The sequence below is a fragment of the Papio anubis genome, chromosome 12, assembly GCF_008728515.1.
Source record: "Papio anubis isolate 15944 chromosome 12, Panubis1.0, whole genome shotgun sequence".
Lineage (NCBI taxonomy): Eukaryota > Metazoa > Chordata > Mammalia > Primates > Cercopithecidae > Papio > Papio anubis.
This window is the reverse complement of record NC_044987.1, coordinates 41,970,208-41,994,840: the sequence shown is the minus strand read 5'-3', so window position 1 is coordinate 41,994,840 and position 24,633 is coordinate 41,970,208. Positions and strand designations below refer to the sequence as shown.

The 24,633-nt window shown below is 39.0% G+C and overlaps 1 protein-coding gene across 5 annotated transcripts in view; it reads left to right on the top strand.

The window, feature by feature from the left end:
* FAT3 (FAT atypical cadherin 3) overlaps window positions 1–24,633 on the top strand; it is a 703,955-nt gene that overhangs the window by 204,125 nt on the left and 475,197 nt on the right. The window lies entirely within an intron of this gene.

Sequence of the window (24,633 nt, the reverse complement as noted above, 5' to 3'; positions counted from 1 at the left end):
TCTTGTGTCCTTTTTTTGGCTTTTTGTTCTTAGCTAACAAGTAAGCTTAGTAGCTGATGAGAAGAGGGAGCGAGTGTACGGAATAATTTTCCAGATCAGTTTCTGGCCCAGACTTCAGCTGCAACCAGCATGATTTCAGATATGCCAGGTCCTTATTTGCTCATTGACCTCCCTGGCCTCCCTGCCAGAACCAGGCAAAATAAACAATAAATAAAAAATGTGGCTCCTTTCCTGCCATTTTCTTGGAATATAATCTTGGGGACATAAGCCAAAGCTCTAATGAGGAAAATAAACCTTATGGGGTGGAAATTTTTACATATCATACTCAATTTTATTTTTATTTTGTACATTACATACTGTTGGTATACGGGACAACTTCAAATGCATACATTGAAGGTCTTAAAGGTGTGGAGTCTCTTAGGCAAGGAAACAGGGTTAAAATATATATATTTTTTATATATGATATATATTTTATATATGATATATATGATATATATTTTATATATTATATATGATATATTTTATATATATGATATATAATATATGATATGTATTATATGATATATATTATATATGATATATATTTTATATGATATATATTTTATATATGATATATTATATGATATATATTTTATATATGATATATATTTTGTATATGATATATATTATATATGAGAGATATATATTTTATATATGATATATATGAGATATATATATGAGATATATATATATGATGATAAAATCAGTGAAGGCCTCTAGGCAAGTTACACTGACCTTAATTTTCTAAGAAAAAAGTTAATGGTAATGTTTTTTGAGCCCTGCCATGTGTCACTCTGCTAGGCATTGTAGGAATTTCAAAGTCTCATCAGACCAAAATCTAGTAGGCAATTATATAAAATGCTGTGGTATAAGAGCAGTGTCAAGTGCCCAAAGAAGTACAGATGCATTTTCATGACAGGTAAGTGTAGGGAGACATTGTGTCTAGTTCATTGCTTCTGAAAGCGTGTCTACATACCCACCACTTGTAAGAAATACAATTTCACAGGGCCCACTTGAACCTTTTCTCAGGGCGAGACCCAGGAATCTGTTTTTTGACAAGCCCTTCTGGTGACACTGAAAAACACTGGCTCAGTTTAGTGTGGAAGGAGAGAATCCAGGGATTCTCAGAGGAGGCAGTGTTTAAGTTGGGTGGGAAGGGCCGACGGAATAGGAATATGCCCTGCAGGAAAGCGAAGTTTGCAAAGTCTTTAAGTTGCCACCTATTTTAGTGCCTCCAACTATTTTTTTTTTTTTTTTTTTGTGCCTCCAACTCTTACAATAAAAGATTTATCTTTTCTGAATCTAAATTCATCGTGTCTTCTCATAAGCCTGTTTCCTCTGTTTGCATTCTCGGTGGAATTGTGAATCATGGTGATCATATTTTGTATAATAGCCTTTGCCATATTTCAAGGAGGATATTAAGTTCCCCACAGTCTTTTGTTCCCCAAGCTAATTAATCCTTATTCGTCAGCCTTTTCTCTTACATTCCAACCCTTTCATCATTTTCATTGCTCTTGTCTGGGCTTTCCCCAAATTTTTCATATTTCTCCAAAGATACAAAGAACCAAACTAAACCTGGTGCTGTGTTGATATCTTTGCCTCTGCAGGAGTGGATGGGCATCTTATCCCCAACATGTTATTATTATTATTATTATTTATTTTTTGAGACAGAATCTCGGTCCATTGCCAGGCTGGAGTGCAGTGGTGCGATCTAGGCTCACTGCAATCTCCACCTCCTGGGTTCAAGCAGTTCTCCTGCCTCAGCCTCCTGAGTAGCTGGGATGATAGGTGCATGCCACCACACCCAGCTAATTTTTGTATTTTTAGTAGAGACGGAGTTTCACCATGTTGGCCAGGATGGTCTCGATCTCCTGACCTCGTGATCCACCCGCCTCAGCCTCCCAAAGTGCTGGGATTACAGGCATGAGCCACCGGACCTGGCCTTTTTTATTTATTTATTTATTTTTTGAGAGTTTACCTAGCAAAGTAGCAGAATGTAGGATAGGATGTGTAACCTGTTGCCCTTTGACTCATGGAAGATTGGAAATGTTCACATTCACATGGGATTCTTAGATCTATATAGGTACCAACCATTGTCTGGAGACTCAATAACTTTTATGATTCCCACATAGATATATTACTTTTTTCTAACATATTTAGCTGTAATAAGAATTAGCAAAATTCACAATCTACAATTTTATCTTCTTATGTTTTCTTAACAAAGAGTAAAAGACTCCAACTATCATGGTGGTGAGATATATATATATATATATATATATATATATATATATATATATATGCACACACACACACACAAACACACATATATATATTTAATATAAGACTTTATATTTTTAGAGAAGTTCTATGTTCACAGTAAAACAGAGAGGTAAGCAGAGATTTCCCATATACCCTCTTACACACACATGCACAGCCTTCTCCGTGGTCAATACCCCCAACACCAGAGTGGTATGGTTATTACAACTGATGAACCTACATTGACACATCATACTCACCCAACTCCTACAGTTTACATTAGGGCTCACCCTTGGTACTGGACATTCTGTGGGTTTAGACAAATGTATAATGACATGTATCCAATGTTATAGTATTCAGACTATTTTCACTGAGCTAAAAATCCTGTGTTTGGCCTGTTCTTCCTTCTACACCCCAACCCCTGTCAATCACTGATCTTCTTACAGTTTCCATAATTTTGCCTTTTACATATGTCATATGGATGAAATCATATTCTATACAATTTTAATGTCAATGAAGGATCCCTTCTGTGTTTGAAAACATTTTTGTTGAAGCATAAGGCCAGACAAGTGGGGTCCATGATCATCTATGCAATAGGGAGAATGGCATTCCTCTTTCCTGAAATTTATTGTGATGATAAGGTGTTATATATAAAAGAACATAGTAGATGTTTAGCAAATGGTGGTTATTATTTAATGTTGAGTATTCTGTCTCATCTGTACCTTTTAATCACTATGATCATTTGTTCAATGAGCCCTAGTTTATTTAGATAACACCTGTTAAATGGGGTCACATTTTTCTCCATCTACACCTCTGTGTTCTTATTATTTTCTTGTTTTTGTGGAAAGGGGATAAAGGAAAGGTTCAGTTTTGAGAGCTTCCTCTGTCTGAATTGGCTTTCCCTATGCTGGATCTTGCCATAAGAGGCCCCTTCATACTCAACTGAATGTCTAGAATTTCAGCTTTTCCTGCTTGAACTAAAAGCAATAAAAAAAGGAAATAGTATCAGGGCGAGTTTGCTGAACAGTACAAAGTTGAAAATTTAAGACACTTTTCTATATAATCATTTGAGCTTTCACCAAGAATATTATTTCCATATATGTTAACAGGCGGGAGAGGAAAATTTCTTAGCAGAACTGAGATGAAGGCATGGCTGGTCTCAGTGAGTCCTCTCACGAAGCAGACACAGTTTTATTGGTTCAATTCTGCCCCTGATTCTGGGATCTGTGCATGCATGTTGGTGATCCTGACACAGGTTGTCCTTCCAGGAGTTGCTATAGAAACAGGTAACAGCCACACCCACTTTGTCTGTCTGTTTTGCATTTTGCATTTGGAGGTCTGGGGGTGCTGCCTTATGCGCCCTTCTTTGGTGGGTTGCTGCTTGGTTAATGATTTCCTCTTGTTTGGCATACTGAGATATCATTTTCTATCCTTGTCACTCTTGGCTTCACTCCTTAGGCTTTGCTTTGAGTTATCTTGCTAACGACAAAATTCACATATCTAAAAACAAGCTGAGAGAGATCATGGACACCTGCCTCTTATCCCCAACCAATTCATGATTGAGGAACTAGAACCTTTCATGAAACCACAACTGCTCCAGAAACTAGAGAACAATTGAGAGTTTGATGCTTAAAAAGAGAACTAGAAAAATATCCCATGGATTTGGTGATCTGGTCAATACAGAGTACTTTAAGTCAATTAGAAAGTTATACTTCCTGGGTCATTTTTCTTTTGCTAAGCTAAGTCATTGGTGGCTTTTCATTGCAAAATAAAATGTAGTTACTTTTGTAAAATTTTAAATGTAGCTTGTCATTTCTTATTTTACTTTTTTAAAGCATTGCATCAGTTTTGTATTTCTCTACTACTTCTTTGCCTAGGAGAAATACAACACATGGGCTTGGATGATTTTCTGTTTCGGAAACATGCTCGACAAAGCTGTATACAATAAAAGAATAATTTTCTCAGCAGGAGAACAAAACACACTACCGTCTCGTCACTGGGCTTTTAAAAATCTGAAGAATAGGCTGGGCACAGTGGCTCACGCTTATAATCCCAGCACTTTGGGAGGCTGAGGCAGGCGGATCACTAGGTCAGGTGATCGAGACCATCCTGGCTAACACAGTGAAACACCGTCTCTACTAAAAACACAAAAAATCAGCCGGCGTGGTGGCAGGCGCCTGTAGTCCCAGCTACTCTGGAGGCTGAGGCAGGAGAATGGCGTCAACCTGGAAGGCGGAGCTTGCAGTGAGCTGAGAACAAGCCACTGCACTCCAGCCCGGGTGACATTGCGAGACTCCGTCTCAAAAAAAAAAAATCTGAAGAATACACTTACTTAGATACATTTGGCTTATATTTTAATATTTCTGCAGTGACATCGCTGCTTTAGGACATTCTGAATTGAAAAATACCAAACTTTCTTTCCCTGACGTGCTGGGAAAAGAAAAATGGATTTTCCTGCCAGTTTCAGTGTGGATAGCCATGGTGCTTGTTTAACTTGTTCTCTTTATAAGTTACAAACCTAGAATAATCCTGCCATTTCACAAATTAAAATGTGTTCTCGTTTGATCTAGTTTATTTGGCAGTGAGTGCTGAGGACATTCCACAGATTGATCAGCCTCTTCATTTGTTATATGCCTTGGGTATTACATTCCTAGATGTTTGTGTGTTCTTGGCATGTCTGAATAAGGATGGGCATGGAATCAGGAGCCTTGGAGTGGGAACAGATGCCTCAGGCCATTAGCTAATCTGTCCTCCTGCATCACTGGAGCAGCAGGATTGCATTTGATTCACTTCATGTTGGCCATCGTTTCGGAAATGTGGGGCCTTATTAGACTGTACTCTACCTCTATGCTTCAGATGCCAGTGGCTGTGGTTTAAGAAGACACTGGATTGCTGTGGTTGGAAAAATAACATTTGTAGTGTTGGAAAGGATAGTAGGCATAAATCCATTTGCCGGCAGATGGTTCAAAGCATCTGACACCCAGGACTAATTTTGGGGGGTTTCCCTGTTTCTGCTAGCTTTGCAAGGTGCAAATTGGGCCCTGAAATGTGCTTTATTATAGCTGCTATCACCTCAAAGTTGATAAATGTGTGAATAATTGTATTAGAAAAAGTACCAATCTTTCAGCATAAGCATTTTTCCTTTTTGTTTTGTTTTGTTTTGTTTTGTTTTTTAGAGATTAGGTGTCTGTGTTGCCTAGGCTGACCTCAAACTTCTGAACTTAATGGATACTCCCTCCTTAGCCTCCCAGATAGCTGGACCTACAAGCAAGTGCCACCATGCCTGGCTATCTTTTGTTTTGTTTTAAACCCTATTCCATGTGATTCAGAGCCAACCATCTCCACACAGTTACGCAGTCTCCTGGAAGCCAAAAAAAAAAAAAAAAAAAAAACCCTTCCACATTAACATCAATCAATGATAATTAATTTATATGGCACTCAAGTTAGTGTATTTTATACACTGTTCTCTAATTGGGAAAATGGATAGTGTATTTTATACATTTTTCTCTAATTGGGAAAATGGATATGATGTTTTCTTAAGTACATCTAAGAAACCACTTGAAGAGCCACTTGGTTCAGATTATTTCCAAATTTTGTCAGTGCTTTATCGACTAAACAACACTGACTTACTTGGGACATAAAAACGGTTCAAATAGAAAGCCAGTCCTTGGAAAGCAGTTAACATCTAAGTAATGAGATTTTAGTGGGGCATGAGGTCACCTGTGAGATGCCCTTGTATAGCAAGCTCCAGTTAAGAGGGTGAACGCAGACAGAAATTGGTGAGACTCTCTGGATGACTCCTCTAGCATCCTTTACAGATGCAGATCTGTCCACATCCTGCTGGGAAAGATTGATGCGTCTGACCTTTGGTTGGAGCAGATGATGATGAGCACCAGGACAGATGTGGGAAGTTAGGTCGTGTCCTAGGGCCTTTCGCCAGGGCAGCTTGGATGTGTGCCTTGGAAAATACCAGTCAGACAGGACAAAATCAGGGCCGGAGTAGGAGAATAAAGGATAATGAAGGTATAGAGGCAACTGTTTGATTCTATAAGCTCTCTTTTTGGGTTTAGAGGTGAATTTCTACACATCACTGTTTTTGCATAACCTGCTGTTTTGACAGTTCATAAGAATCCATGGTCATTTTGTTGTGGTTCATTTCCTATTTTAAAAATGCTAACCTATTATGCAAGTTATTTCTAAATCACAGCTGTGGGGAAGAGTTCACTGTCAGCTGACAACAGGGTTGTGTTTCTCATTAGATAACTAAACTCATTACACGGACTCTATTTTAAATTGTACACACTCTCAAATTCAGTATAATACGTATTGGATGCCTCTTAGGTGCAATGCTGAGTTACGGGGATAACAAAATGAGAAGATATGGTCTCTGTCCTCTTAGAACATATAATACAGTCAGAAGACAGGTGTCTAAACCAATAAATACAGAGTAGTGTAATGAGTGATTTTAGCCACAGAAATATGCTTAAGGTAAATAATAAGCCTGGGAGAGGTCATTGTTATCATTCCTAGAGAAGGAGTATATGAATCAGGGAAATCTTCAGAGGGGAATTGATATCGGAAGCCATTTGACAGGTGAATGTGAACTCAATAGAAAGGAAAAAGATACACAATGGAAAATAAACTGGACAGAGCCATAGCATGGGCAAAGTTTCATAGGTGGGAAGTTTTTTAGTCTTAAACCACTCTTGATGAGAGAAAATTGACTAACTGAACATTTAAAAGTAAAACAAAACAACAAAACACATAAAGTAATAGACCCTGACTTTCCAGAATATGACACAGAACCATTGCAGCTCACTGTGGATCTCCAAGTGATGGTTGTCCTTAAACTCAGGTGAGAACTATTCTCCTTAAACTCAGGAGAGAACAGTAGCAGTAGGAATAGAAGGTGCTTTACCTTTAAACCAGCAGGTGCTTAATGAATTCCTGTTGCGTCAATGAGGGGGGAGGGGTAGCAGGATGATTTTCAGGTGGGAATTCTAGTCTCCTCCTCACTGATTGGGAGTGTGACCTTAAGCAAGTCAGTTGTTGAAGTCCCACTTGCCTCTTGATCAAAATGAGTTTTTTGTATGTAGATTATCTAAATTCTCTTCCAACTCTATTCCATCAACAATCAAAGCATCTTTTAATTGATTTCCACAAATGAAGGAGAATAATTCTTGTGTCTGGAAAATTTCCTCATACTGGATAACCGAGGTATTTCATGTCAATTAGCAAATCTCTTAGTAAATCCATCATTTAGTGAATGCATTTTAGATAATGGTCCCCTTAGACCTTAAAGAAGCCAACTTTTGGTGGGCTAGAAAAAAAAATTTTTAAATAATTACTTAGGAATAATTACAACAACAGCAACAACAAACTTCAGTGAAAAAGTTAAACACCCCCCCACCCCACACACACACAAAGAGAAAACAAATACTTAATGATAATAATTCCTGGCATCGATCAGACTCCATGTCTTGCTGTGGTCCTGGTTGTTATCCTCCAAATGTGACCCTGCTGCAGGCCAAGTCATCAGAAGGCTACGAGCACCTTTGGTAAGGATGCTACTTACAGTGAGCCTGCCTCACTGTTCTTGCCTCCCCAGGACCTATCTGAACTGCTTATTGGCCCTACCACTCTGGGGACCATGCCAAGAGGGTGCATACCTGTGTGTGCTCATTTCTGTCTGCAGTGACAGATGCATAATGTAGTTTGCTTAGGGAATTTCCTTGGATTCTTTTCTGAATCAAAGCTGTTTCCAAAAGTTGGTTTTTATGGGCATATCTTGCTGGGAATTGCCCTAGGTGCTGTTGGTAAATAACCAAGAGAGAGCCCTGTCCTTACAATGCTTGCAGTCTTTCCAAAACAAAATTGTGCCTATGACAGCTTTTAGGAAATCACTGGGCCTGGAGAGAAAACATTTTTATAGTATCTGGACCTCCAAGCCAAATAACAATCTGTCTTTTAAATATTACAGATAAAGCAAAAGAGTTTTCAAAAGGAACTTCAGTGTTTCCCTAGACCCCTCTCCACCAGACCCCTGACTTACATTCCCTGAGTGAAAGCTCTTGGTCACAGGCTCCTTGTTCTGCTACCCCCAATTCATATTCCGTTCTCATTTATTAGTGCTCCTTTGGAAACCAGAGCTGCTCTGTGACCTCTGGATTTGATTTTCCTTATGTAAGTGATCAAATTATAAAACAACTTTCTTAAAAGCTTAACGTTTGTGTTGCTATTAACTTTTTATGTGTCATGATGTTGTGCTGTGCTCCTATTTTCATCTTTGTGTAGCATTCTTAAATGTTGTTTAAAGGACTTCCACATTTCTAAATAGACATGACTTCTGGGGAAACTTAATAGGTGGCAGGTGAGAGGGATCTAATTAACTTGCATAGATCCAGGACTATTCATGGGGCTCCAGTTTTTGTTAATTCCGATATAGGATGCCTAGAACAGAGAGTTAGGGGCTTGAAAAAACTGAAAATTCCCATGAAGACTAATTGGAAGATACAGAGCAGAGATAAGGGAGTATCTTTATATTTCTTTTAGACCTCAGCTTTCTTTAATCCTTAGGTGTGTCGCAATAGTGCTTATTTTCATGATTGGATTGGTATTTTGAATGTCCACTTTCTGCTTTTCCCATACTTTATATTTCTTAACCTCCAGCTGTGTACCTGTCACTAAAGCCAGGGACCCTGACTAGTCTTAAAGGAGATAAATGAGAATCAGGATCTAGTGAGTCGATTTCAGATGGACTTTTTTATCTGGGAGACTTCCTGCCATTCCTCAGGCTAAATGATGAAATCATAGCCTGTTGGCTCATAGGACACTTGCCGTCTTGAGAGGATAACCTCTTAACCTCTTAGTGTCTTCAGGAATATAGGAAATTTGGTTTATATGAGAGATCATTTCCTTAAGAATAACCAAGAAAGGAGGAACACAGAAAGTCCATTTCGATTTTATGCCCGTTCTTATTTCTGTAGGTGATTGTAAGAGCAAGGGTCAACAAAGTAAAGCCTGCAGTCTGGCTGTCTGATTTTGTAAATAAAGTTTTAATGGAACACAGGTTTTGTCATTCAAGGGCAGAGTCTAAGTAGTTGGCACAGAGACCATCTGACACACAAAGCCGAAAATATTCACAATTTGACTCTTTACAGAAAAACTTTGCTGACTCCTGCCTTAGCATTTTACTGGTGCTTAGTATTTATTAGGATGACTTATGGATGATAATTATAAATCATAAATGGAAAAAGTCTTTTTGGTAAGTCCATACATCATGGTTTCTGCTTTCCCAAAAGTGGCCACACTTTTATATATCGCTCAGTAAGGATGCAGTGTTAGAAAACGCTGAACCAAGATTGCATGTGGAGAGCTATGCTCAGTCTTAGTTCAGGGGGACATCCTAGAACCCCTCTTCTTGTCTCCCACTCAACTTAGTATCGAGTGGAATTTCACATCAAAGTTCTGGTCCTGAAGGATTCAGCAGTTCCAGAAGACATGGCAAGAATCAGCTCTCAGTCAACTTTTCAACTCCTTGATGCGGGGGTTGAGAGTAGACAGAACTATCCATCATAACTAAATCTTTACTAATAATTTAAATTCTACAGATTTCAGTACTATGGCACCTTGACTCAGTAAATCTTTCGTGCCTTTCCTTTTTATAATACAAGGGAAAAATATACAAACAGATTAAAGTGCACTTACAAACCCAGCTGGCTTGTTTTAAGCTCCCAAAGGAGCACTTGATTCCCAATTACACTATTTTTCCTTTTTATCAAATTGCTAAGAAACAGTAACTCAATTGATTTAAATGATTTCTATCACACATAGCCTTTAAGACTAGTAATAGGTTTATTATGCTCAGTCATAACGATGATATTTTATTTCTATGAATGGTATTTTCAGCAGAGCTCATAAAATACCCAGTATGATTTTGTTTATTAACTTTCTCATTTTCCATTAACGGATGTTTTCCTGTCTCAGATAATTCTCCTGCCCATTGATATTACACTATCCAATAGAAATGTGTGTTTCAAAAGGGCAGACCAGTTATTCCTCAGGTTTGGATTGGATGCTTTTATTGAAATACATCTCAAAGAATAATTCTTCAGTTTTTTGTCAAATACCACTTTTAATGTTGTAACTTAACTATAACTTGAATATCACTTTGAATTTAACCTTAATTTTGGTGGCTTGCTATTTAGTAGTTTCATATTGCTGAGAGCCTAAACATTAACAAGTAATTTTTTTTCTATTTTTGATAAGAAAATATTCAGTTTCCATTTATTCAGTTTTTATTGTCTGCAAAATAAGGTAAGATGTCTGGTTCTGTATTAGGAGGTTTTAATTTGTTGTTTAAATATCTGTTGAGCCTCTTTCAGTCTGTTTCTGCAGTGATCTAGGCCTGCATTAAGCATCTGAATTATTTTTTCAACTTCCCCCTGTTTTATTGGCAAGTGACCATGTGTATGGTAACTGAGGAATTGTGTGCTTACGTGGATTTATGAAATTTGCATGAACAACTTTAAGAGATCTTACATTTTTGTCTCTAAGCAGACTTGAAGAGGAAGCTTTCTGAAATATTGTGTTTTGCTTAAAATTATATTGTTGCATTTTATTGAGTGACAATCTACCTCAAAACATTGAAAATTTGTTTCCCTTTCCTCTTGGCTGTATCTTCTGTTTTTGTTCTCTTGAGGACTGAGTCAACTCTCCATCTGTAAGTGGGGTAGGTGAAATGCTAAGGCAAGGGGCAGGTCATGGGCCGAGCCCCAGGCGGAGGGCCAGGCAGCGAGCTGAGCCCTCATAGCTCCTCCTGATACTCAGCTGCTGTTTTTTCCTCCCTGTTTGACAAGTGAAGACACTGACATTTAGACAGTGAAAGAGCCTGTGCCTGAATCAGCCAACAAGTGTGATGGAAGAAGTTGTGAACGCAGGTCTGACTGGCATTACAGGCTGTCAGCTGTGCCTGGTGCCCCTTTGTCCATAAGTGAGCAAACCTTTAAGTAATGTATTACTGGGCTCTCTGGCCAACTTTTTTTGACTGTGCTGTCAGGGAGATGCACATGTCTCAGAAATTTTCCTTTGCCTGTACTCTGTACAGTCTTTGGAATACATCTAGTTCTCCTTGCAATGACCAGTGAGAAAGACCAGTTTGCTTTCTTTATTTCACAACCTCTTTCCACAACAATTTTTCTCGTTCAAGTTCCAACTCATTTATTCCTGAAATGGGCTCTACTAGCCCCTGGACATTTTGCCTGCCACTTCAAATCCTATTTCTGCCCCTGTTTCTTACTGATACTTCCCTGAGCCTCCTTTACTTTTTCAGTGCCCGGAGCAACTTTTGATGGAAAAGTGCCTGTGTTGAACTTGGGTGCCTCTAGGTTGAGCCAAACTCCATCTTGAAGCTATCATTCCTTTTCAGTAACTGACAGCATCTGTGAAGGCCCTATGAAGGGGATGGGGTTAAAGGGCCTTTGAAGAGGAGAACTGTGGCAGGGCACATAGGATGGAGGAGGCAGGAGAGTGTTCTTTCAAAGGAGGTGAGTGCTTGACCAGAGGCTGAGGGCAGGAGGCAAGGGTGTACATGTCTATAAATGTTGTATTGAGTATAGAAGGGGGTGTAGTAAGAGGAACAAAAGGCTGAAAAGAAGGCTGAAGCTGGAATGTAGAGCCTGGAATGTGAACATGGCTTTGGACTTTCTTCTTTTTTTCAGCAAGGAGCTGCTGGGACTTAGTGGCAGGGAAAACTTTGTCTTGTATTGTGGCTGGCACAGGCTATCAGTAGATATTTGTTGTATGCCCAGTGGTCAGATCAGTTGTCTTGCAAGGAACATTGAACAGACTAGAGGTAAGTGACTGGAGGCAGCATCACCGAATAGGATATTAGTGTTATTCATTCTTCCCTTTTCTCCGTGTCTGTCACTCAAAGGAAACTTGAGATTCACTAAAGGACAATGGCTCTGGAATCGTATTTCTGTTTGATGTGTTTACACTAAAATCACTTCATTTATATTAAGGAGAAATAATAACAAAGACTGTATGGAGTATAGGCAGAGGAAAATCTCTGAGACATGCACATCTCTCTTCCTCTCTTCTTGTCTTTAGTGCGTCCTGAGACAATAATTAGCAACATACACTGGACAGCCATGGATTCCTCCAAGTCAGTGCTTTACAAGCTGAGTTATGACCCCATCCATGGATTATGCCATGAAGTTAGTGGGTTGCAAAGAGCATTTGAAATGACACATAATAAAATATAAAACAGCTCATTGCATTGCCTTTCATAAGGGTCAGTTTTGTGACATAAAATATATTTCTTATTGTGAGTCATGAAGATGTTTGAAAAACAACGTCTTAAGTGAAAGGAAAAGGATCTCATTATTTTGGAATACCATAAATCTATCTTTAGCTCTACGTGTAAGGAGATCATGTAATTTATCATCCAGGATGTGTTTCTGAGGGAAAGGGCCACCTCTTAATAATTATATCACAACAGCTGGTGTAACCACACTGCCTCACACTAATTAGGAAATATAGTCACTCTGCCTGTTTTAGTCAGGGTTCTCCAGAGAATATGAATATATTCTCAGCATCCATATCTACCTATATCTGAATCTATGTCTATAGAGAGAGGGTGGGGAGGGGGATTAAATTTAAAGAATTGACTCACATGATTGTGGAGCTGGAGAAGCAGGCCAGCAGGCTGACCAATCAGGTAAGAGTTTATGTTACAGTCTGGAGAACTCCTTCTTTGGGAAACCTCAGTTGTTACTCTTAAGATCTTCAACTGATTAGATAAGGCCCACCTACATTTTGAAAGACAATCTGCTTTACCCTTAGTCTACTGATTGTAAATGTTAATCATGTCTAAAATATACCTTCACAGGAATATCTAGACCAGTGTTTGATCCAACAACTGGGTAGCATAGCCTAGCCAAGTTATCATACAAAATTAACCATTAAACCATTTAAAGAGGACAAATAGAGGGTGGACACACCTACAAAGGTTTTTTTTGTTTGTTTTGTTTTGTTTTGTTTTTTGTTTTGTTTTGTTTTGTTTTTTAGTGTCCAAAGTTCTTTGCCGAAGCTGACCCATTCTTCCTGATTGCTTTGGCACTGTTTGCTTTCATTCATAGTAATAGCTAAGAACGTGTTAAATATTGCTACTGTGACCTTGTGGTTTCTTAAAATGATAATTAACAAAAAGGGGTTGACGTCTCACTTTGCTAATTTAGATAGTTTTTTAATTAGATGGGAATTATACCTGCTTATTTTTATTCAAAACTGTTTTAATATTTTATGTAATGTTTCTATGAAACGATTGGAGGAGAATGCTTCAGAATAGCTTGTCTGCTGAGGCTACAGTGTTTATCCTATGGACCTTGCCACAACAATAACTTTATAATTACTCAACAACTTGCTATTTCTCTTGCTCCAAAATTAACCATGAAGGGTTTGTAAAGTGGCCAGAGAATTTGTGAATGCTTTGATTCTTGGGAAGCTGCAAGGACTGACCACTGATCATTTTGCCTTATAGTAGTAGACTGCAATAGAGTAGCTGCTATTTCCCAGCAGAAATTTAATTTTGGCCTTGCAAAGGTCTTTGAAGAAGGAGAAAGAATTCTGCAAATTTCCATGGTAAAAAATGTCAAAGTGAAACATTCATCACTTCTTCTTTATTGACCTGATATTCAACCTGATGCTGACCTCCTTACATTTTGAATTTTTTTCTAATTTTAGAGGGATTACTTGCTGATCATAAAAACTATAACTTAGAAACCATTGAAGACATATGAAGGAGAACAAATTGAAAATGATGACTATGATCAGATTGTAATGTGATTATTCACTTCTTAGCATTTCCTTTCCCTCTCCTTTCTTTGATTTTTTTAAGTAATAGAGATTGCATTGATTACATACTTTTATGTCTTGCATTTTTGTCAGGTGACTTAACAACACTTTCCAATGATAATAATCACCCTTTATAAATGTTATGTTTATTGTCTGTACAGTATTTCATTATATGGATGTGTCACATTTAACTTGTTTTGAGTTATTTCTTGTTGGACTCTTTGGGTTGTTTTCCATTTCTTTTCCATTGTAGTAAATAATGCTGTAGTGAACAGCTCTGTGAATGAAGCTTTTCTGTTTCTTCAGAGTGATTTTTTAAAAAGATATTTTTCTGGTCACTTTTGAATTCTAGGATTATAGCATTTTCACTGGGCCCTACATGCTTTGGGTCCTGAGATTGGTCAGAGAGGGCCCAAATATCAGCAAACCCTGAAGATCTTTGTGGAAGGCTGAGTTACTTGCAAAGTAGCAACAAAAAGCTACTTCCTTTTTTTAAATTTTTTCACTTTTATACATAAGCTCTGGGATACATGTGCAGAACGTGCAGGTTTGTTTCATAGGTATACGTGTGATGTGGTGGTTTGCTGCACCCATCAACCCGTCATCTACATTAGGTATTTCTCCTAATGCTATCCCTCCCCTTGCCCCCCACCCCTGACAGGCCCCAGTGTGTGATATTCCCCTCTCTGTGCCTGGATGTTCTCATTGTTCAACTCCCAGCTATGAGTGAGTACATTGGTGTTTGGTTTTCTGTTCCTGTGTTAGTTTGCTGAGAATGGTGGTTTCCTGCTTTATCCATGTGCCTGCAAACGATATGAACTCTCTTTTGTATGGCTGCCTAGTATTCCATGGTGTATATGTGCTACATTTTCTTTATTCATTCTATCATTGATGGGTATTTGGGTTGGTTCCAAGCCTTTGCTATTGTGAACAGTGCTCCAGTAAACATATGTGTGCATGTGTCTTTGTAATAGAATGACTTATAATATTTTGGGTATATACCTAGTGATGGGATTGTTGTATCAAATGGTATTTCTAGTTCTAGATCCTTGAGGAATCACCACACTGAACTAATTTACACTCCCACCAACAATGTAAAAGCATTCCAGTATCTCCACATCCTCTCCAGCATCTGTCGTTTCCTAACCTTTTAATGATCACCATTCTAACTAGTGTAAGATGGAATCTCATTGTGGTTTTGATTTGGATTTTTCTAATGACCAGTGATGATGACCTTTTTTTCATATATTTGTTGGCTGCATAAATGTTGTCTTTTGGGAAGTGTCTGTTAATATCCTTTGCCCACTTTTTGATGTTTTGTTTTGTTTTGTTTTTTGTTTTTCTTATAAATTTAAGTTCCTTGTAGATTCTGGATATTAGCCCTTTGTTAGATGGATAGATTGCAAAAATGTTCTCCCATTATGTAGGTTGCCTGTTCACTCTGATGATAGTTTCTTTTGCTGTGCAGAAGCTCTTTAATTAGATCCCATTTGACAATTTTGGCATTTGTTGCAATTGTTTTTGGTGTTTTAGTCATGAGGTCTTTGCCTATGCCTGTGTCCTGAAAGGTATTGCCTATATTTTCTTCTAGCATTTTTATGGTTTTAGGTCTTACATTTAAATCTTCAATCTATCTTGAGTTAATTTTTGTATAAGGCGTACGGAAGGGGTCCAGTTTCAGTTTTCTGCTTATGTCTAGCCAGTTTTCCCAACACCATTTATTAAATAGGGAGACCTTTCCCCATTGCTTGTTTTTGTCAGGTTTGTCAAAGATCAGATGGTTGTAGATATGTGGTGTTATTTCTGAGGCCTCTATCCTGTTTCATTGGTCTATATATCTGTTTTGGTACCAGTACCATGCTGTTTGGGTTACTGTAGCCTTATAGTATAGTTTGAAGTCAGGTATAATGATGCCTTCAGGTTTGTTCTTTTTGCTTAGGGTTATCTTGGCTATACGGGCTCTTGTTTGGTTCTATATGAAATTTAAAGTAGTTTTGTCTAATTCTGTGAAGAAAATAAGTGGTAGCTTAATGGGTATAGCATTGAACCTATAAATCACTTTGGGCAGTATGGCCATTTTCATGCTATTGATTCTTCCTGTCCATGAGCATGCAATGTTTTTCCATTTGTTTGTGTCCTCTCTTACTTTCTTGAGCAGGGGTTTGTCGTTCTCCTTGAAGAGATCCTTCACATACCTTGTAAGTTGTATTCCTGGATATTTTATTCACTTTGTAGCAATTGTGAATGGGAGTTCACTCATGATTTGGCTGTCTGTTTGCATATTATTAGTGTATAGGAATGCTTGTGATTTTTGCACATTGATTTTGTATCCTGAGACTTTGCTGAAGTTGCTTATCAGCTTAAGGAGTTTTTGGGCTAAGATGATGGAGTTTCCTAAATATACAATCATGTCATCTGCAGAGACAATTTGACTTCCTCACTTCCTATTCGAATACCCTTTATTTCTTTCTCTTGGCTGATTGACCTGGCCAGAACTTGCAATACTATGTTGAGTAGGATTGGTGAGAGAGGGCATCCTTGTCTTGTGCCGGTTTTCAAAGGGAATGCTTTCAGCTTTTGCCCATTCAGTATGATACTGTCTGTGGGTTTGTCATAAATAGCTCTTATTATTTTGAGATATGTTTTTTCAATACCAAGTTTATTGAGAGTTTTTAGAATGAAGCAGTGTTGAATTTTATCAGAGGCCTTTTCTGCATCTATTGAGATAATCATGTGGTTTTTGTCCTTGGTTCTGTTTATGTGATGGCTTATGTTTGTTGATTTGCATATATTGTACTAGCCTTGCATCCCAGGGATGAAGCCGACTTGATCGTGGTGGATAAGGTTTTTAATGTGCTGCTGGATTTGGTTTGGCAGTATTTTATTGAGGATTTTCACATTGATGTTCATCAGGGATATTGGCATGAAATTATCTTCTTTTTTTGTTGTGTCTCTGCCAGGTTTTGGTATCAGGATGATGCTGGCCTCATAAAAAGAGTTAGGGAGGAGTTCCTCCTTTTCTATTTCTTGGAATAGTTTCAGAAGGAATGATATCAACTCCTCTTTGTACCTCTGGTAGAATTCGGCTGTGAATCCGTCTGGTTGATCCTGGGCTTTTTTTTTTTTTTTTTTTTTTTTTTGGTTGGTAGGCTGTTAATTACTGCTTCAATTTCAGAACTTGTTATTTGTCTCTTCAGAGATTTGACTTATTCTTGGTTTAGTCTTTGGAGGGTGTATGTGTCTAGGAATTTATGCATTTCTTGTAGATTTTCTAGCTTATTTGCCTAGAGGTATTTATAGTATTCTCTGATGGTAGTTTGTATTTCTGTGGGATCAGTGGTGATATCTCCTTTATCATTTTTATTGTGTCTATTTGATTCTTCTCTGTTTTCTTCTTTGTTAGTCTGGCTAGCAGTCTATTTTGTTAATCTTTTTAAAAAACAAAAAACAAAAAACCAGCCCCTGCATTCATTGATTTTTTTTCCCAAGGGTTCTTCATGTCTCTGACTCCTTCAGTTCTGCTCTGATCTTAGTTATTTCTTGTCTTCTGCTAGCTTTTGAATTTGTTTGCTCTTGCTCCTCTAGTTCTTTTAATTTTATGATATTAGGGTGTCAATCTTAGATCTTTTGTGCTTTCTCCTATGGGCATTTTAGCGCTATAAATTTCCCTCTAAATACTGCTTTAGCTGTGTCCCAAAGATTCTGGCACATTGTGTCTTTGTTCTCATTGGTTTCAAAGAGCTTATTTATTTCTGCCTTAATTTCATTATTTACCCAGCAGTCATTCAGCAGCAGATTGTTCAGTTTCCATATAGTTGTGCAGTTTTGAGTGAGTTTCTTAATCCTGAGTTCTAATTTGATTGCACTGTGGTCTGAGAGACTGTTTATTATGATTTCTGTTCTTTTGTATTTGCCGAGGAGTGTTGTACTTCCAATTATGTGGTCAATTTTAGAATAAAGTGCTATGTGGTGCTGAGATGAATGTATTTTCTGTTGTTTGGGGTGGAGAGTTCTGCAGATGTCTATCAGATCCGCTTGATCCAGAGCTGAGTTCAAGTCCTGAATATCCTCATTAATTTCTGTCTCGATCCGTCTAATAATGACAGTAGGTGTTAAAGTCCCCACTATTATTGTATGGGAGTGTAAGTTTCTTTGTAGGTCTCTAAGAACTTGCTTTATGAATCTGGGTACTCCTGTATTGGGTGCATATATATTTAGGATAGTTAGCTCTTCTTGCTGCATTGATCCCTTTATCATTATGTGGTGCCCTTCTTTGTCTTTCTTTTAATCTTTGCTGGTTTAAGGTCAGTTTTATCAGAGACTAGGATTGCAACCCCTGCTTTTTTTTGTTTGTTTGTTTGGTTTTCCATTTGTTTGGTAAGTCTTCATCCATCCCTTTATTTTGAGCTTATGTGTGTCTTTGCAAGTGAGATGGGTCTCCTGAAAACAGCAAAGGGATGGGTCTTGACTCTTTATACAATTTACCAGTCTGTGTCTTTTAATTGGGGAATTTAGCCCATTTACATTTAAGGTTAAGATAGTTATGTTTGAATGTGATCCTGTCATTAAGTTGCTAGCTGGTTATTTTGCCCATTAGTTGATGCAGTTTCTTCATAGTGTTGATGGTCTTTACAGTTTAGTATGATTTTGCAGTTGCTGGCACTGGTTTTTCCTTTCCATATTTAGTGCTGCCTTCAGGAGCTCTTATAAGGCTGGCCTGGTGGTAACGAGATCCCTCAGCATTAGCTTGTCTGTAAGGGATTTTATTTCTCCTTCATGTATGAAGTCTAGTTTTGCTGGATATGAAATTCTGGGTTGAAAATTCTTGGGGGCGGAGCAAGATGGCCGAATAGGAACAGCTCCAGTCTCCAACTCCCAGCGACAGCGACACAGAAGACCGGTGATTTCTGCATTTTCAACTGAGGTACTGGGTTCATCTCACTGGGGAGTGCCAGACGAACGGTGCTGGTCAGCTGCTGCAGCCCGACCAGCGAGAGCTGAAGCAGGGCGAGGCATCGCCTCACCTGGGAAGCGCAAGGGGGAAGGGAATCCCTTTTCCTAGCCAGGGGAACTGAGACACACAACACCTGGAAAATCGGGTAACTCCCACCCCAATATTGCGCTTTAAGCAAACAGGCACACCAGGAGATCATATCCCACACCTGGCCGGGAGGGTCCCACGCCCACGGAGCCTCCCTCATTGCTAGCACAGCAGTCTGTGATCTACCGGCAAGGCAGCAGCGAGGCTGGGGGAGGGGCGCCCGCCATTGCTGAGGCTTAAGTAGGTAAACAAAGCTGCTGGGAAGCTCCAACTGGGTGGAGCTCACAGCAGCTCAAGGAAACCTGCCTGTCTCTGTAGACTCCACCTCTGGGGACAGGGCACAGCTACACAACAACAACAACAACAACAACAAAGCAGCAGAAAACTCTGCAGACGCAAACGACTCTGTCTGACAGCTTTGAAGAGAGCAGTGGATCTCCCAACACGGAGGCTGAGATCTGAGAACGGACAGACTGCCTGCTCAAGTGGGTCCCTGACCCCTGAGTAGCCTAACTGGGAGACATCCCCCACTAGGGGCAGTCTGACACCCCACACCTCACAGGGTGGAGTACACCCCTGAGAGGAAGCTTCCAAAGCAAGAATCAGACAGGTACACTCGCTGTTCAGAAATATTCTATCTTCTGCAGCCTCTGCTGCTGATACCCAGGCAAACAGGGTCTGGAGTGGACCTCAAGCAATCTCCAACAGACCTACAGCTGAGGGTCCTGACTGTTAGAAGGAAAACTATCAAACAGGAAGGACACCTACACCAAAACCCCATCAGTACATCACCATCATCAAAGACCAGAGGCAGATAAAACCACAAAGATGGGGAAAAAGCAGGGCAGAAAAGCTGGAAATTCAAAAAATAAGAGCACATCTCCCCCGGCAAAGGAGCGCAGCTCATCGCCAGCAACGGATCAAAGCTGGACGGAGAATGACTTTGACGAGATGAGAGAAGAAGGCTTCAGTCCATCAAATTTCTCAGAGCTAAAGGAGGAATTACGTACCCAGCGCAAAGAAACTAAAAATCTTGGAAAAAAAGTGGAAGAATTGACGGCTAGACTAATTAATGCAGAGAAGGTCATAAACGAAATGAAAGAGATGAAAACCATGACACGAGAAATACGTGACAAATGCACAAGCTTCAGTAACCGACTCGATCAACTGGAAGAAAGAGTATCAGCGATTGAGGATCAAATGAATGAAATGAAGCGAGAAGAGAAACCAAAAGAAAAAAGAAGAAAAAGAAATGAACAAAGCCTGCAAGAAGTATGGGATTATGTAAAAAGACCAAATCTCCGTCTGATTGGGGTGCCTGAAAGTGAGGGGGAAAATGGAACCAAGTTGGAAAACACTCTTCAGGATATCATCCAGGAGAACTTCCCCAACCTAGTAGGGCAGGCCAACATTCAAATCCAGGAAATACAGAGAACGCCACAAAGATACTCCTCGAGAAGAGCAACTCCAAGACACATAATTGCCAGATTCACCAAAGTTGAAATGAAGGAAAAAATCTTAAGGGCAGCCAGAGAGAAAGGTCGGGTTACCCACAAAGGGAAGCCCATCAGACTCACAGCAGATCTCTCGGCAGAAACTCTCCAAGCCAGAAGAGAGTGGGGGCCAATATTCAACATTCTTAAAGAAAAGAATTTTCAACCCAGAATTTCATATCCAGCCAAACTAAGTTTCATAAGTGAAGGAGAAATAAAATCCTTTACAGATAAGCAAATGCTTAGAGATTTTGTCACCACTAGGCCTGCCTTACAAGAGACCCTGAAGGAAGCACTCAACATGGAAAGGAACAACCGGTACCAGCCATTGCAAAAACAGGCCAAAATGTAAAGACCATCGAGGCTAGGAAGAAACTGCATCAACTAACGAGCAAAATAACCAGTTAATATCATAATGGCAGGATCAAGTTCACACATAACAATCTTAACCTTATATGTAAATGGACTAAATGCTCCAATGAAAAGACACAGACTGGCAAACTGGATAAAGAGTCAAGACCCATCAGTCTGCTGTATTCAGGAGACCCATCTCACACGCAGAGACATACATAGGCTCAAAATAAAGGGATGGAGGAAGATTTACCAAGCAAATGGAGAACAAAAAAAAGCAGGGGTTGCAATACTAGTCTCTGATAAAACAGACTTTAAACCATCAAAGATCAAAAGAGACAAAGAAGGCCATTACATAATGGTAAAGGGGTCAATTCATCAGGAAGAGCTAACTATCCTAAATATATATGCACCCAATACAGGAGCACACAGATTCATAAAGCAAGTCCTTAGAGACTTACAAAGAGACTTAGACTCCCATACAATAATAATGGGAGACTTCAACACCCCACTGTCAACATTAGACAGATCAACGAGACAGAAAGTTAACAAGGATATCCAGGAATTGAACTCATCTCTGCAGCAAGCAGACCTAATAGACATCTATAGAACTCTCCACCCCAAATCAACAGAATATACATTCTTCTCAGCACCACATCGTACTTACTCCAAAATTGACCATATAATTGGAAGTAAAGCACTCCTCAGCAAATGTACAAGAACAGAAATTATAACAAACTGTCTCTCAGACCACAGTGCAATCAAACTAGAACTCAGGACTAAGAAACTCAATCAAAACCGCTCAACTACATGGAAACTGAACAACCTGCTCCTGAATGACTACTGGGTACATAACGAAATGAAGGCAGAAATAAAGATGTTCTTTGAAACCAATGAGAACAAAGATACAACATACCAGAATCTCTGGGACACATTTAAAGCAGTATGCAGAGGGAAATTTATAGCACTAAATGCCCACAAGAGAAAGCAGGAAAGATCAAAAATTGACACTCTAACATCGCAATTAAAAGAACTAGAGAAGCAAGAGCAAACACATTCCAAAGCTAGCAGAAGGCAAGAAATAACTAAGATCAGAGCAGAACTGAAGGAGATAGAGACACAAAAAACCCTCCAAAAAATCAATGAATCCAGGAGTTGGTTTTTTGAAAAGATCAACAAAATTGACAGACCACTAGCAAGACTAATAAAGAAGAAAAGAGAGAAGAATCAAATCGACGCAATTAAAAATGATAAAGGGGATATCACCACCGACCCCACAGAAATACAAACTACCATCAGAGAATACTATAAACACCTCTACGCAAATAAACTGGAAAATCTAGAAGAAATGGATAATTTCCTGGACACTTACACTCTTCCAAGACTAAACCAGGAAGAAGTTGAATCCCTGAATAGACCAATAGCAGGCTCTGAAATTGAGGCAACAATTAATAGCCTACCAACCAAAAAAAGTCCAGGACCAGATGGATTCACAGCTGAATTCTACCAGAGGTACAAGGAGGAGTTGGTACCATTCCTTCTGAAACTATTCCAATCAATAGAAAAAGAGGGAATCCTCCCTAACTCATTTTATGAGGCCAACATCATCCTGATACCAAAGCCTGGCAGAGATACAACAAAAAAAGAGAATTTTAGACCAATATCCCTGATGAACATCGATGCAAAAATCCTCAATAAAATACTGGCAAACCGGATTCAACAACACATCAAAAAGCTTATCCACCATGATCAAGTGGGCTTCATCCCTGGGATGCAAGGCTGGTTCAACATTCGCAAATCAATAAACATAATCCAGCATATAAACAGAACCAAAGACAAGAACCACATGATTATCTCAATAGATGCAGAAAAGACTTTTGACAAAATTCAACAGCCCTTCATGCTAAAAACACTCAATAAATTCGGTATTGATGGAACGTACCTCAAAATAATAAGAGCTATTTATGACAAACCCACAGCCAATATCATACTGAATGGGCAAAAACTGGAAAAATTCCCTTTGAAAACTGGCACAAGACAGGGATGCCCTCTCTCACCACTCCTATTCAACATAGTGTTGGAAGTTCTGGCTAGGGCAATTAGGCAAGAGAAAGAAATCAGGGGTATTCAGTTAGGAAAAGAAGAAGTCAAATTGTCCCTGTTTGCAGATGACATGATTGTATATTTAGAAAACCCCATTGTCTCAGCCCAAAATCTCCTTAAGCTGATAAGCAACTTCAGCAAAGTCTCAGGATACAAAATTAATGTGCAAAAATCACAAGCATTCTTATACACCAGTAACAGACAAACAGAGAGCCAAATCATGAATGAACTTCCATTCACAATTGCTTCAAAGAGAATAAAATACCTAGGAATCCAACTTACAAGGGATGTAAAGGACCTCTTCAAGGAGAACTACAAACCACTGCTCAGTGAAATAAAAGAGGACACAAACAAATGGAAGAACATACCATGCTCATGGATAGGAAGAATCAATATCGTGAAAATGGCCATACTGCCCAAGGTAATTTATAGATTCAATGCCATCCCCATCAAGCTACCAATGAGTTTCTTCACAGAATTGGAAAAAACTGCTTTAAAGTTCATATGGAACCAAAAAAGAGCCCGCATCTCCAAGACAATCCTAAGTCAAAAGAACAAAGCTGGAGGCATCACGCTACCTGACTTCAAACTATACTACAAGGCTACAGTAACCAAAACAGCATGGTACTGGTACCAAAACAGAGATATAGACCAATGGAACAGAACAGAGTCCTCAGAAATAATACCACACATCTACAGCCATCTGATCTTTGACAAACCTGAGAGAAACAAGAAATGGGGAAAGGATTCCCTATTTAATAAATGGTGCTGGGAAAATTGGCTAGCCATAAGTAGAAAGCTGAAACTGGATCCTTTCCTTACTCCTTATACGAAAATTAATTCAAGATGGATTAGAGACTTAAATGTTAGACCTAATACCATAAAAATCCTAGAGGAAAACCTAGGTAGTACCATTCAGGACATAGGCATGGGCAAAGACTTCATGTCTAAAACACCAAAAGCAACGGCAGCAAAAGCTAAAATTGACAAATGGGATCTAATTAAACTAAAGAGCTTCTGCACAGCAAAAGAAACTACCATCAGAGTGAACAGGCAACCTACAGAATGGGAGAAAATTTTTGCAATCTACTCATCTGACAAAGGGCTAATATCCAGAACCTACAAAGAACTCCAACAAATTTACAAGAGAAAAACAAACAACCCCATCAAAAAGTGGGCAAAGGATATGAACAGACATTTCTCAAAAGAAGACATTCATACAGCCAACAGACATATGAAAAAATGCTCATCATCACTGGCCATCAGAGAAATGCAAATCCAAACCACAATGAGATACCATCTCACACCAGTTAGAATGGCGATCATTAAAAAGTCAGGAAACAACAGGTGCTGGAGAGGATGTGGAGAAATAGGAACACTTTTACACTGTTGGTGGGATTGTAAACTAGTTCAACCATTATGGAAAACAGTATGGCGATTCCTCAAGGATCTAGAACTAGATGTACCATATGACCCAGCCATCCCATTACTGGG